Genomic DNA, 13,419 nt, shown 5'->3' with positions numbered 1-13,419 from the left:
AGGCGACAGCCATTCCACTTTCCTGCCTCAGAAATTTTATCAAGACGGAACTCCGAGCCAAGATTTATGTTCAGCAGGCTGTACATCAAACATGAGGGATACGCCGAGCCCAGTTCTTGCACTCCTGCTAACCTCAAATTTCAGATCAGTATACTAACAACTTTAACAACTCCCGGCTATTCTCCAAAGCGGTCCGCAATTACATCTTGGACGTAAAGCCGGAGATGTAAGTGACACAATATAAACACGAATTAGCCATTTTGCAGGCTTTATCTTCACAGTGTTACTGTGTGGTGGCATTAGCTGGGTGCCTTCCAAGTTGCATCAGAGAAGCCCTCACAGAGGTGCAGTCTCCGCAGCCTAATTAGGAGCTCCAGTAGCTGCTGTCAACACCACCATCGTGGGCTTCAAAGCACGGGCTCAAGCTTGTGATCTGTCTAAATATTCCTTTTGTGAAACCCTCGTCACATCGGGGCTGATATCACAAAAAAAGGTCAGTGAGAGAAAGAGAAGAAGGAGGAGGATAGACTGGAATCAGGTGGTGAGATTGAGCCAATGGAAGTGACCTTAACCCCCCCTCAAAGTATTTGAAGCTCTTGTGCATGTCATAAGCAGATCCAGAGGGACGTCTGTGATGCATGACAAATCTCTTTTCATGTGTCCTCACTGACATGCTTGATGCTGCACGGCATTGCTCCAATGGTCAAAACTGGCTGATAGCTTGCTGTTGCCACCATGACACACATGACTCAGTAGACGTTTACACCCCAAATCACAACTGATTGGTGACTAAAGGAAAATCTTTTATTTTGTGCTTCATCCTAAAGATGTAAAATCTTGTCCAATACTAAATATCATACTATATAAAGAATGTGAGGGGTTTCACACACCACAAGAAGAAGAAGAAAAGAAAGGCCCACCTTAAGAGCAAGCACTGCGGTTTAACAGACATACTGTACAAGCAATCCTTCATAACAATCCACATTCTGCCGGGGAGAATTAGCCTACACTGCTCAGGCTGAGGGTGGAAAGATGGTTGAGAGTGAGTGCTACAGACATTCTTGGAGTGTTAATGTCATCATGATGGCCTGACCATGGGTCCGCAAACTGACAGACCATCATCTGCATCTGGCCTCCAGGCACGCTTGTGGTCCTGTGTCTCTCAAAAACTAAGCAGAGAGAGAAATCTGCAGTTGTTTAAACGTTACATAACACACTATTTGGAGGTGATCTATTTCTTAGAAGGACTGTGGCAGTGGTGGTGACGGCAGTGGTGGTTGTGGTCAGACTGGAAGATTCTAATCACATACCGGCTCTGTGTCTACTGCAGCTGAAAGCGTGTATGTTAAATTTCCTTAATAAGAAGAGCGACAAGATGGAAAAAAAATGCATGCAAGAATCATAGTCCACTAAATGTATGCATGCACATTAGCCTCGCTCACTATGTTTCCTTCCTAATCTCACGTGAGAGATAAAATAAGACAACATGATGCAATGTAAAAATGCCAAAGGCTGTGAGGAATCTCTTGAGGCTGAGACAAGCATGCATGCATGCACAAACAGTCATATGCACGCACACATGAGTGAATGAAGTATTAACACATGAATGCCCCCATTAAAGTCTTACAATGCCTTTTAATTGTTTTTCCATCTTTTCTTCCTCATGTAAGTGTTGGTTTGTGTACTGTATGGCCATGTTGCCAAGATTTCAATCTCAAGAGACAATCCTGGCTAAATAATGGTCAAATAAAAAATATATATAAAAATAAGACAAAACACACATTCTCAGTTTCACATTTCAGCCTTGTGCTGGAGCCAACAAGCTACACTTAGCCGCATTAGAGGAACAGACATTCAAACACACAGTAAGATGTTTTCAAAAAACTGACGTCCAAGCCATCGCCAGTGATGCACATAACATAATATTATATTTCATCTTTTTTTATTCTATGGTTTAATTCAACATTTAAGCCAGTAACACAGACTCAAACTGTAGCCATTCATTAACTCAGACTTTGGCATTAAATATGTGGCCCCAGACAAGGACAACATGTATGTCAGCTGATCTAGAGTATTAGAGATCAATAGACCCAGATGCAATCACAGTAGATAATTACACACACCATTCAGATGATAGGAATTCATCAAACCAGATAAGTGAAATGTTTCAGTAAAAAGGTAGTAACAGTGGGTCATCATAAAATCATAAAACTCTCAGTGAGACCATAAAGCACTTTTTCTCAGACTCCCTATCAACAGCTTGGTCAAGTTATCTCCAGTCGGACTGCACACATCCTCTCAGGATTCCATATATAAAGTTGTTGTTTGGTAATTCTCCTCTCAGAGACTGACACCGTCAGGTTTTAGAAATAATATTCTTTTCCCTAATAAGAAAAAGCTAAAGCAAGTAATGTTGACAACAAACAATGTGGAGTAAAGTTATAATGTTTAACTTCAACACTTTAAATGTACACCTGTTTGATGCTTAATTCTAGTGCTGCTCTCCATGTTAATGTTGGGTGTTGTAATACATTTTGTGCTTTTCTTTACCTGGAATATATAATTCAGGTCTGCATAAAGGATTTAATCTGTTTAAGTTCTTTTAAAAAAAAAAAGAACTGCCTATATATATATATATATATATATATATATAGGCATTTCTCCTGGAGCAACAACAAAAACAGTTACCAACCCAATCAGAGATGGGAGCATGTGTCATCAGAGGAGGATTTAAGGTTATCGTAGTTCAGGATGCTTTGCTCTCCCATTTTCTCTCTATCTCTCTATCTATCTTTTCCCCTTTCTCTTGGCTCCCCAGCCTCCTCCTGCATCGCTGTGAGCAAATAGTCCCTTTCCATCAGCCCCTGCTATCTCGAAATGTCAATCAAATAGAGATGAAGAACTGCAGGCAACACATTTTAAACAACCATCGTAGTGTCAGCTTCAGATTAACCAGGGGCAGGACACAGGAGATGGGTTTCCCCAAGTCCTATCAAATCAAGAAACCCTTTGAATTTCAAAGAGTGAATAAAAAGCAGCAGCCGTACAGTCACTTGCACTGTGCACAGTGAACTGTGAAGCAACATGTGCCACAGGCTGGCCTCTTTAGTGCAACATCAGCCAGCTACCAAAAGAACACCATGTACCTATATGGTTCACCAACATGAGAAAATGCATCAAAGCCGAACAACAGAGCCATTAAGGACGTGACAATTATTGCCAGGAGGCACAGTGAATAGAGGTGTTCGTGGATACAACACAACATGGCATGTGGCAGGGCAGTCGTTGCACTGTGGCCCTGAGAATCACAGATCTTTGGTGGATGACAACCTAATAAATCACCTGAGTGGCTGTTTTTATGTGGGCTCTGCACTATATGCTTTTATCTTCAGTATTTAACTACTGTGAGCCTGATAGATGCAGGCAGTAAAAAGGAAGAGGTCTGATAAATAGTGCAGAGGGCACTACAGTAATCTATCAAAGCCATTTCTGGGTTTGGTCTTCTACTGTCGTGCTGACACCACCAGGAGATTATCTACCAGAACGTTGGATAACCTGAAAGGTGGCAGCCTATGAAAGTGTAGAATTTCAGGTAAACATTTAGAAATGTAGACAAAAAACAGGATTAAAAACTCCTTGACTTATTAATTTGTTTAAATTACTCAGCCTCCATTTACAGTACATAGTTGGACCAAAACCTTAACTTAAGGTCCACCTTCAGTCTTCAACAGTGGATATATATATATTGCTAATAACTAACTGATATACGACTTATAATCTACTACTTAAAGGGGTGATAGAATGATTATATAGGGTATTTCACACTGTTTCTTAAGGTCTCCAAATAGGGTATGTAACATTGGTTGGGCTGAAAATGCGTCTGCAATGCGAACTTTGAAAAGCCACAGGTTCCAATTAATCTTATAATGAATATGTGTGTTGAGTTATTTAAACAAATGATCGGGGAAACAAACGCCTCTTGTCCGCGAGTCTCTTGATAGAGCTCCAGCCAGCTCACAGCGGGGTCTGTGAAGGTGGACAGGCCGGGCGGCAAGCTATCGACCCCGGCAGGCACCCACCGGCTGTCACGTCAGACTGTGGAGCATCTGAACTCCGACACAGTCAAACCAAATTTGCAATTAGCAATACATTTTCGTAAAACGGCCCATATTTGAGCTCTACATAGTTGATTTCTCACATAAAAAAAGTCTCAGAAGTGAATTTAGTAATGAAATAGCAGACGAACAATGTATAAAGTGTCTAAGATCTGTGCAACCAACATTCAGAACAACAGCTGGTCTCAGACCAGTGGTTTGTATGTACATTTTGGGGCGTGACAAAGGTACAGACTAGAGCCAAATAAGGTAGAGCCACCTGAGTTGACGTCAACTACTGGCTTTGTTGAGATTCGCCCATTTTCAGCGGCAGTTTCAAATTGTGAGATCTGCATAGGAAAGAGTTGTCAATGGGACTTTGAGGTTCTGTGTTTGCCTATTTTACCCACCGAACTGTCGTAATTCAACTATGACAAGGTAAACTTGGTTTTGCATTCTATCACCCCTTTAACTACTTCTGATTACAAATAATGTAACAGAATAGGAACTTGTAACTACAATTGTTCATGTCTACAGAGGTAGTTTACAGTATATCAAACATGCTAAAGGCACCAATATAACTGTGTGGTTTTATTAATATTGCGATTAGAATCCATAGCTAGCGAATGCTATAATGCAACAATTATATGATACTGACAACAGACAGTGATTACTTATTTTTTTCTATGTCTTTTTAGGATCATAGTAACAACTATTGTTCCTGGGGTTAATTGCTAACTTGCAAACCAAGCTGTCATACTCCACTAAACCCACCTTGGATCCCCGAAACTACAGAACAAGTGCGAAAAAGGCCTTTTTTTCAGACCTTGAGCAGTTGACCCAGGGTTTTCACTTAACACAAGCAGATGTGACTGATAATGAGTCAGTACGCTTCAAACAAAGTGCTTGTAGGATTGTCTGCCAGCATCTGGAACCCGCTCCACACACATTTCCAGCATTGGAATTTGGGGGGGCTGTGTCTCTCAGTTTTTCAAACTTTCCAAAACCGACAATCCCACAAGCACACCCACTTCACACATTGATTGGCCAGGTGTGCAGAGGTGAGAATTACCATTCCTCTCTCAAACTGTAGTGGGAGATGTGGACGAATGTACATCTACAGTAATACACAGGAAGGCCGATGCACATGACGTTTTTTTGTATAATTTTGCCATTGTACAACGCGTAGGTTGTTTCCTAGATCCTCATTCTTCCCGTCTTTAAAAAAACATTGGCTCTCTGGTTACTGGTGTGTTTTGGAAGGATGTGGAAAAAGAAAGGGATTTAGTCGTGGTTTCCACAGACCAATGAAACAACAAAATAAAAGTACTTTTATTATATAAGAACGTAATTCCCAAGACACAGGACAGCAGGTGTAAGCACAGGGAGACATTGCACAGAAGGATTGTGGTCGCCATCTCTCTCCTTGCTCTCCTTCATTTGACTTACTATCAGATGAATCACACAGCAGTGAGGTGAGATCCCGATAAGAAAGGAATGTTATCACCAGACATTGCCTACTGCCTGGTGCTGTGTCATGTTTTGAGCAATCAGGAAGAATAAGCCTAGAAATATGAAAAGAAAACTACTGCATCTTTGAAGCTATTCCCATTCCCACACCCATTCATTCATTCCCTCTGTTTACATTATTCTCTTTGATTCATGTGGGCCAGACAGAGTAAATAACTCCGGATTACGTATGATTGCATGCATTATAATCATGTGATTTGTATGTGTCATAGCCAGAATCCAAATCATATTTCAATAACATCAAAGTGTATTGCACATTATAAGATGCAACAGGACAACTGAATGATATAAATTCAGAAAATGACCATTTCATTTTTAAGATTGAACCTGAGCATTTTCTTTTGGGATAGTTATACTTCAATTATTGTTTTGGATTGGCATCTAATTATGTGGAAATTCTTGAATCTATCCTGACAGAACTGGACCGTGGGCTGTGGTTTTCATCTTGAGGTGAAGCATGAAAAAAATTAAAGAATGAGCATTCTTCATCTGTTTCCATGAATCTATTTTCAGAGTTACATCTTTACATCTGCTTTTTCTAAGATGATGAATATATTATGATGTCGAGAGCTCTAATGTAATCAAACGTGACTGTTAGCATTCTCAAATGGTTTCCTCTTATCCATTCTCCATGTAGTCTGTTCACTGTTTCACTTCTGTCAGTTGACTCATGCATTGTTTGTGGAGAATTGTTTATGCTTCTAAATTACTTATAAGTTTCCTATAAATCAAAGTTAGCGTAACAATGTGGACTAGTGCACTGACAAAGACCATTATGGAAGAGACCAATGCATGTTGCACATTTAAAGAGAACTGGGCCACAGGTGCTACATGTGAAGAGTTGTTTCATTCATCCCTTGTGTGTTACATAATATGGCTCGACTGCAGGCTTGTGTGCAGCAAAGTACAGAATTACAGTAAACAGAAATAAATACACTGTATACACAAATGTGGCCAGTGATTGGACAGCTCGTCTAAGAATGTAAGCAACAGGTTAGGGTTGATTATTGTTACTGTATGCGTCATACTGTTCAATACAGTATAGACTTGCAATATCACAATGTCACAGTAAAGCAAACAGTATTTGGCGAGGGTGTCAGGCAACTTTGGATGTACAAGTCATGACATAACCTTACATCAGCTACCAGCGGTGATATTTATCTAACAGTGACTCTAACATATCAAATGCTATTTCTTAGTCATTTTTGTTTTAAAATTGTAATAATGGAATAAAGCCTGATTAATGTCTGCTTATATTCGACAGATATATCGGTATCTACATATTGTAGATTGTTTGTTTATACTATATATGTATGTAGAAACAAAAATCTTTTCATTTGAAATATCATTATTGGGGTTTTAAACTTAAAATCTGTTGAAGACCATGAGATGTGTTTGAATAGCTCCAGAAAAAGCTAGAAAGCGGACTTGAAGTTAGGACTGTTTTGTAAAGCTATTATTGCCAAGATCAATAAACATACTAGGGGTGTCAGGATTTCGATTTGAAACTGAAAATCAATCAAAATAAAAAGTAGGATCGGCAATTCCCCCTGTATTTTTTTCTCTTTCCACCCCTGCCTACTTGCGCACGTCCAAAGAAAAAACAAAACAGACACAGCATAGTTTACCGGCTGGTAGCATGCAGCTAAAGACACAGGGTAACGTTAGCTTACCAGTAGCTTCCAGCTGCACTTTTCCAGACACAATGGCCATTGCCAGGGTCGAAGATAACGGAGAAACAACAGAACTGGAAAATCCTTTGCTTGCCTGAAGTCACCGCTGTGGCAACATTTTGCCTTCCTGTGAGTTATGTAAACAAACAAGGAAGGGTAGAGCTGTGGGCTCCAACCAGACTGTATATAAATTGGCTCCAACGAGATTTCATGCATGATGCATTCAGATGCGCCTTGTAAACTCTGAAAAACTCCAACTGTTGGTTGTAAAGTAGTACCCTTTGCCATCTAGTTGCTCTTATTGTGGTATTGCCATCATTGCTGAAAAAGAAAAGTTTAAATTGAAAATTGAATTGAATCGTGACCTTAAAATCTAAAGTAAAATCGAATTGCATATTTGGAGAATTGTGATACCCCTAGCCCTAGAAAATACACACTCAACTTTACAAATCCTCTAGAACAATATAACAAAAATGTACACAAACCTTAGAGAGTAAAAAGTAATATTGATAACCAATTAAAAAAACAAGATATAAGATAATTAATTAGCTTTAGAGGTGCTTGTGCTAAGCTTAACTAACCGGCTGCTGGCAGTAGCTTTTATATTAACAGTAAAAGACAGACCTGAGTGTGATATCAATCTTCTCATCTAACTCTTGGCAAGAAAGCCAATAACTGCATTTCCCAAAATGTATAACTATTCATTTAAAAAAGAATGTTGGCGTTAAAGTTGAAATGTCTTTAATGTCCCCAAGGGGCAATTTGGTTCACAACAGGTAGCCAACACAGTCGCACAAAAACTGGAGGTATAGATAAGAGCATAAAAACACATGTACACAATACTTAAATAAATGAAAAAATATGTGCTGTGACATGGGCAGGGATGGCAGATGACCTATAGTTTGTTGAGAAACCCAACAGCTGATGGTACAAATGATCTCAGGTATCTGTTTTCGGAAGGTATACCTCCTTCCTGATGGTAGGAGGCAAAACTCAGAGTGTAGTGAGTGAGTGATGTTAGCCAAAATGGCCATGGCCCTCTGTGTGGCTCTGGCCTCATACACATACCCAATGCTGTTGAGGTCAGTGCCAATTATTTTCCGACATATATGTACAGTTTTTCCCAGTTTGTTTTTGTTGGCCTATGAACGTCTCCCCCTACAGTTAAGAAGTGATGTGTAGTTAAGTAATTCTGCAGAGTGATTTTAAATGGAAAAATCAGATTAGATACATAAACTCATGATATTGGCTAAGGATATGTATCAGAATCAATATGGGAGAGGAAAAGGTGTGATCGTGATAACAGTATGGGTGCACAGCTGGAGAAGTGCCAGTGTCACAACATACACCAAAAACTCTCTCTATCAACAAACACCCGACTAATCAGATATGATAAGTAAAGTTCTACACTCATGCAAATGTGTGACAAATCTCTTTACTTAGCACATTCGATTTCATCTTCCAGCATTTCTAAATTCACACAAGTGTAACGTTATCCCTCCTCCCCAGAGCTCAGATTCAACTAAAGTGAGTGAACAGAGGGAGAGTGTGATCAAATAACCATAGTTCTATGAGCTCTTTGCCACCGCTTAAAAGAAAACTCTGAGTCCTCCTGACAAGCTGCAAATTTGACATTGTGTTTGATGTTCAAAGTGCTATTCTGCAACATTGCAGTGCCTATTGTGAGCCTCTTCTACTTGCCATGTTGCATCATGGCTGGCTGATGTAAGCTGGTGAACACAAAGGAAAATGCAGTGGCTCATGCTCAACGTCATTACTTTAGGGAAGCCTGTCCTGCGGTTTCTTTTGTCTTCTAATATAGTCAATGGCCACACCCAGACACAACTCCAAACATCTGCCTGTGTCTGGCTGTCCCAATTCTGGTAAGAATCCCTTTCAAGTGCTGGGCAGGATGATGACAATGTATCCTGAGAACAATTGTGTTCAATATTAAAACAGCAATATGACATTTGGAACATTCTTTACTCTTTTTAAAAAAAAGAAGCAACAGAGAATATAAATCAGATGAAAGAAAAGTATCCATAAATTATAACAAAGAACAGGATGATCAAAATGCAGGAGCATTGTGGGTGGTTAAGTTTTCTATTTCTAATGGAGGTGGAGGCTGTTGGATACAGCTGTCTCTCTGCCATCACTGGCGATGCCAAATTCTGCGACACATCTAAGAGCTGGCGTCATGTCCCGATCTGAATTCAATGAAATGGAAAAAAGCAGGCCGTCCAATTTTATTCATGTGAATCCCACCCAAACCCACTGAACTTCACAATTGGCCACTTCAAAAGGAATATTGAAGTGGCAATTTTTTCTGCTTTGTGAGTAAATGTCCCAATCAGTTTGGGACTCGGTTGGGGTTTAGTCTAAGACTGACTGTAAATGTGAAATCAGGCATTGGAAATTGTATTTGAAAAAAGAAAAGAAAAAAAAGCTTTCTCTTCCTGTAGAGATCTCAGTGGAGCTGGTGTACTTTTGACAGCACCTCGGGGATAAATTCTGTCACATTAACAAAGAACAAGAACAAAGCTTACCTTTAGAAGCATATTAGAGAAGGGTTAAACTGGACAGGACATAAGGGACTGAACCCCAAGAGAATGTTGAATGAATAAGCTAGTTCTGACCCACTTAAACCCCTGTACAACCATTACTATTCAAAGTTGCTGCTTTTTCATTTCAGATTTTGGGACAGAACTTGAAAATTACATTTGTTGAGATAAACAGGAAGAAAAGAAAGAAAAAAGAAACAGTTATGAATTTAAATGCTCATTAATATCCAATACACAGAGAAGCTAATTGCAAGATGAGAGTCTTGATGAAACAGCTGACCAGGGGTTGGTACCTCCCTATCCATCCATCATCAACAGTCTGGGTCCACTGCCCACTTGTGAAAACACAGCACAGCTCTCCTCTCATTACTGGAGGAGATGGTGCAGCAATAGAGCTCACTGGTTCCAAATTGACCTCACTAATGGTCAGACAGCTGGGATACTTTTCCATTATCTGTTTTTGGAGCACAGCCTCACAGCTGATCACGTATTCTCTGATGGCACAACTGAATCACATACTGGTTCATTTATTGCTCTCATTTTTAATACTATATATTTTTTGTTATTTTTCAGTTATGGAATGTTAATTAATCTTTCATATTTCATGTGTTACTCTGTTTTGGAGTTAAAGTGATGAGTTTTATATAATTGTAAATAGAATATTGTTTCGGGTTTGGACTGCATCTGAAGATGTTTTGGCCATTTTTCATTTTTCTGACATTTTGTGAACAAAAACATTAATACAAATAATTGTAAGTTGCATACAATCAATAAATACAATACCATAGCTAATACTAATATCACTGCATGTAGGTATTTTTCATATTTGTCAGTAGTATTGCATCAGTAAATTTTAAGAACCAGTGACAAATCACAAATATAATCTTCCCTCATTTTTTTGGTTTTGTATGTTTTGTGATTAATTATATTTGATTCCATGTTTTGACAAGATTCAGTTCAAGATCAATGATAATGATCATGTGAAACAAAGATAAATGTCTAAAGCTGAAAAGATCATTTGAGATTTTGGAGTATAAAGTAGAACTTCCTCTTCCTTTTTGCATATGCAGCATGTCGGGTCCTATCTGTTCATGGGTGGTTGTTTGAATTAGTCTAAGGGACACTGAGCATTTCACTGAAGCTGCACACATGGGAAAAGGATACATCTTGCATGTTATTAATTTCATAAATGTGTGTCAGGGATTTACACAGAGTGTGACTGGCATGCAAAAGTGTGGCACTAAGACATGCGTACTGGTAATTTGTTTCGGGTTTTGTGTGAAACGTGTGTGCATTTTTCTCATAGACTTACAAGCAGAAGCACCATAATCTTAGCAGTTCTGCAGAAGGACAGCTTGGAGATAACCTGGTGACGTCACAGCCAGAGTCAGGTCTGCTATCTCCCCCTGACAGCAGGGCTGTGCGTCACTCCTTACATGCCAAGCCAACGAGAGAGAGAGAGAGAGAGAGAGAGAGAGAGAGAGAGAGAGAGAGCAGTAACGATAGAGGGAGGGGAGATAGAGGAGTTAGGGAGGGAAGGAGGATAGAAAGATAGATGCCTCAGATCATTTAGCGGAGGAGAGTGGGACCTGGGCCAGGGTGAGAGAGTTTTTAATAAGAATAGGGAGGGACAGAGGAAGGAGGGGATGGGTGGGGGTTATGGAAAGCATTCTTTACAGTAAGTGCTAATCAGTGAGAGAGAGGGCAAAAAACAGCAGGGCAAACATTGTGTTTGAAGATAGAAATACATACAGAAGAAAGGAAGAGAACAAAAAGGGGGTTATCTGTAGTGACAGAGAAATAAACAGAATGAGATGTGAGCAGGAAGAGGCAGGTTCACAGTTCATCATATGATAATGAACATTTTTACAAGAAGAAAAAGCAATATCATTCAAACAATCTGGAGCAAGTTTTGTCATTGTGCCCAAGTGCACCAGCTTGTACTCATGCTAATTATAAGCATTGTTGTGCGATAATTACATTCATGGCCATCTCTTTTGAAGAGGAAAATCTCTCCCTTCTGTTATTCTATTACAATGCTCAGAACTCCAGTGTCAATATGAAGAAAGTTATGTAAAACAGGAATTGAAGGAAAGAAAATGTGGTAATTGCTCAAGGCATATGCAAGACATTCTAACCTTGTGTTTTTGTATGGTTGCATATTTGTGTGAATATACATGCATAATTGCTCTGACTCCTTTTCAGACACGCAACTCACATTTTATGTGATTATGTGAATTCAGGGTTTGGTGAGTGGCTCCGACCTAATCTCTCCGACCGTCACTACCCGCAAGCATCTACCAAGCTCAACACAGCATATTCTGCCCTCCTCACGTATGGAAACGGGAAAGAAAACTCAATATAATGTAGTCCATCACCTATAACTATGACCTCAATAATAAACATATTATTGAATTTACACGTTGAACAATGTCAGCATAAAATTAACATTATAAACTTTGTAAATACAACCATTTATGAGCAGTAGTATTGAATTGCAATGAATTGTACAAAAAGTGGCCACTGAGTGTATACATTTAATCTAGGGATGCACCGAATCCAGATTTTTGGGGTTCGGCCGAATACCGAATCCACTGGTTAAGATTCTGCCGAATCCGAAACCGAATCCTACTCCCATCCTCAGTCCATTAACACAGTAAACCCATTAATGAAGTAAACAATGTCCACAGCCTCTAAAATTAGGGATGCACTGAATCCAGGATTCAGGTTCGGATTCGGACGAATTTTGGGCTTTTTGACGGGGTTCGGTTTCTGCCGAACCTTAGAATTTTTTCCACCGAACCGAACCCTACGCTTGCACTATGCGCGCTACGCTGGTCGACGTAATGGCGCTGCCGTTGATTACGGGAAAGTGTTTATGTAGGTGGACCGTTCAATGCAGTAGGCTGTGAGAAAGTGAAAGTGGAACTCGCGGGTAGAAAAAGCACAGCCCGGCAGCAGCCCCAGCCAAAAGAAAGCAACCCAAGCCGAGCCACACGCCCAACCCGCAAGGCCGACCTGTCCCGCGGCGGCAAGGACCCCAAACAACACACAATATCGCCGCTGCCAAAACACCTGCGCATGAAACATCCGAAAGAATACGAGCCACACATGAAGGAATCCACAGACAGCAGCCAAAACGCAGTAACCCCAGGTACGGCAAAGGAAGGACAGTCACAACTAAAAAGCTGTTCTCTCGGCAAATGAGCGGAGCTGCTACTCGTTAGCTAACGTTAGCTTTCTAATTTCACCCACGCAACATGCCTTCATCACTGGTTAGCGAAAATTTGCCAAACTAAATTGTCACTCATCTGGCGATAGCGATGTGCTTTCCTACGATGTGAAAAGAGCGTGTGAATTCAACATTAAGCTGTTACATTTAACTATTTTAGCGGCTGTGGACGTTGTTTACTTCATTAATGTGTTTACTGTGTTAATGGACTGAGGATGGGAGTAGGATTCGGTATTCGGTTTCGGTAGAATCTTAACCAGTGGATTCGGTATTCGGCGGAACCCCAAAAATCTGGATTCGGTGCATCCCTATCCAAAATAGTTAAATGT

This window comes from Sander vitreus, chromosome 8 (genome assembly GCF_031162955.1).
Source record: "Sander vitreus isolate 19-12246 chromosome 8, sanVit1, whole genome shotgun sequence".
Taxonomy (NCBI): domain Eukaryota; kingdom Metazoa; phylum Chordata; class Actinopteri; order Perciformes; family Percidae; genus Sander; species Sander vitreus.
The sequence above is the reverse complement of the archived record's forward strand: the minus strand, read 5'-3'. Positions refer to the sequence as shown.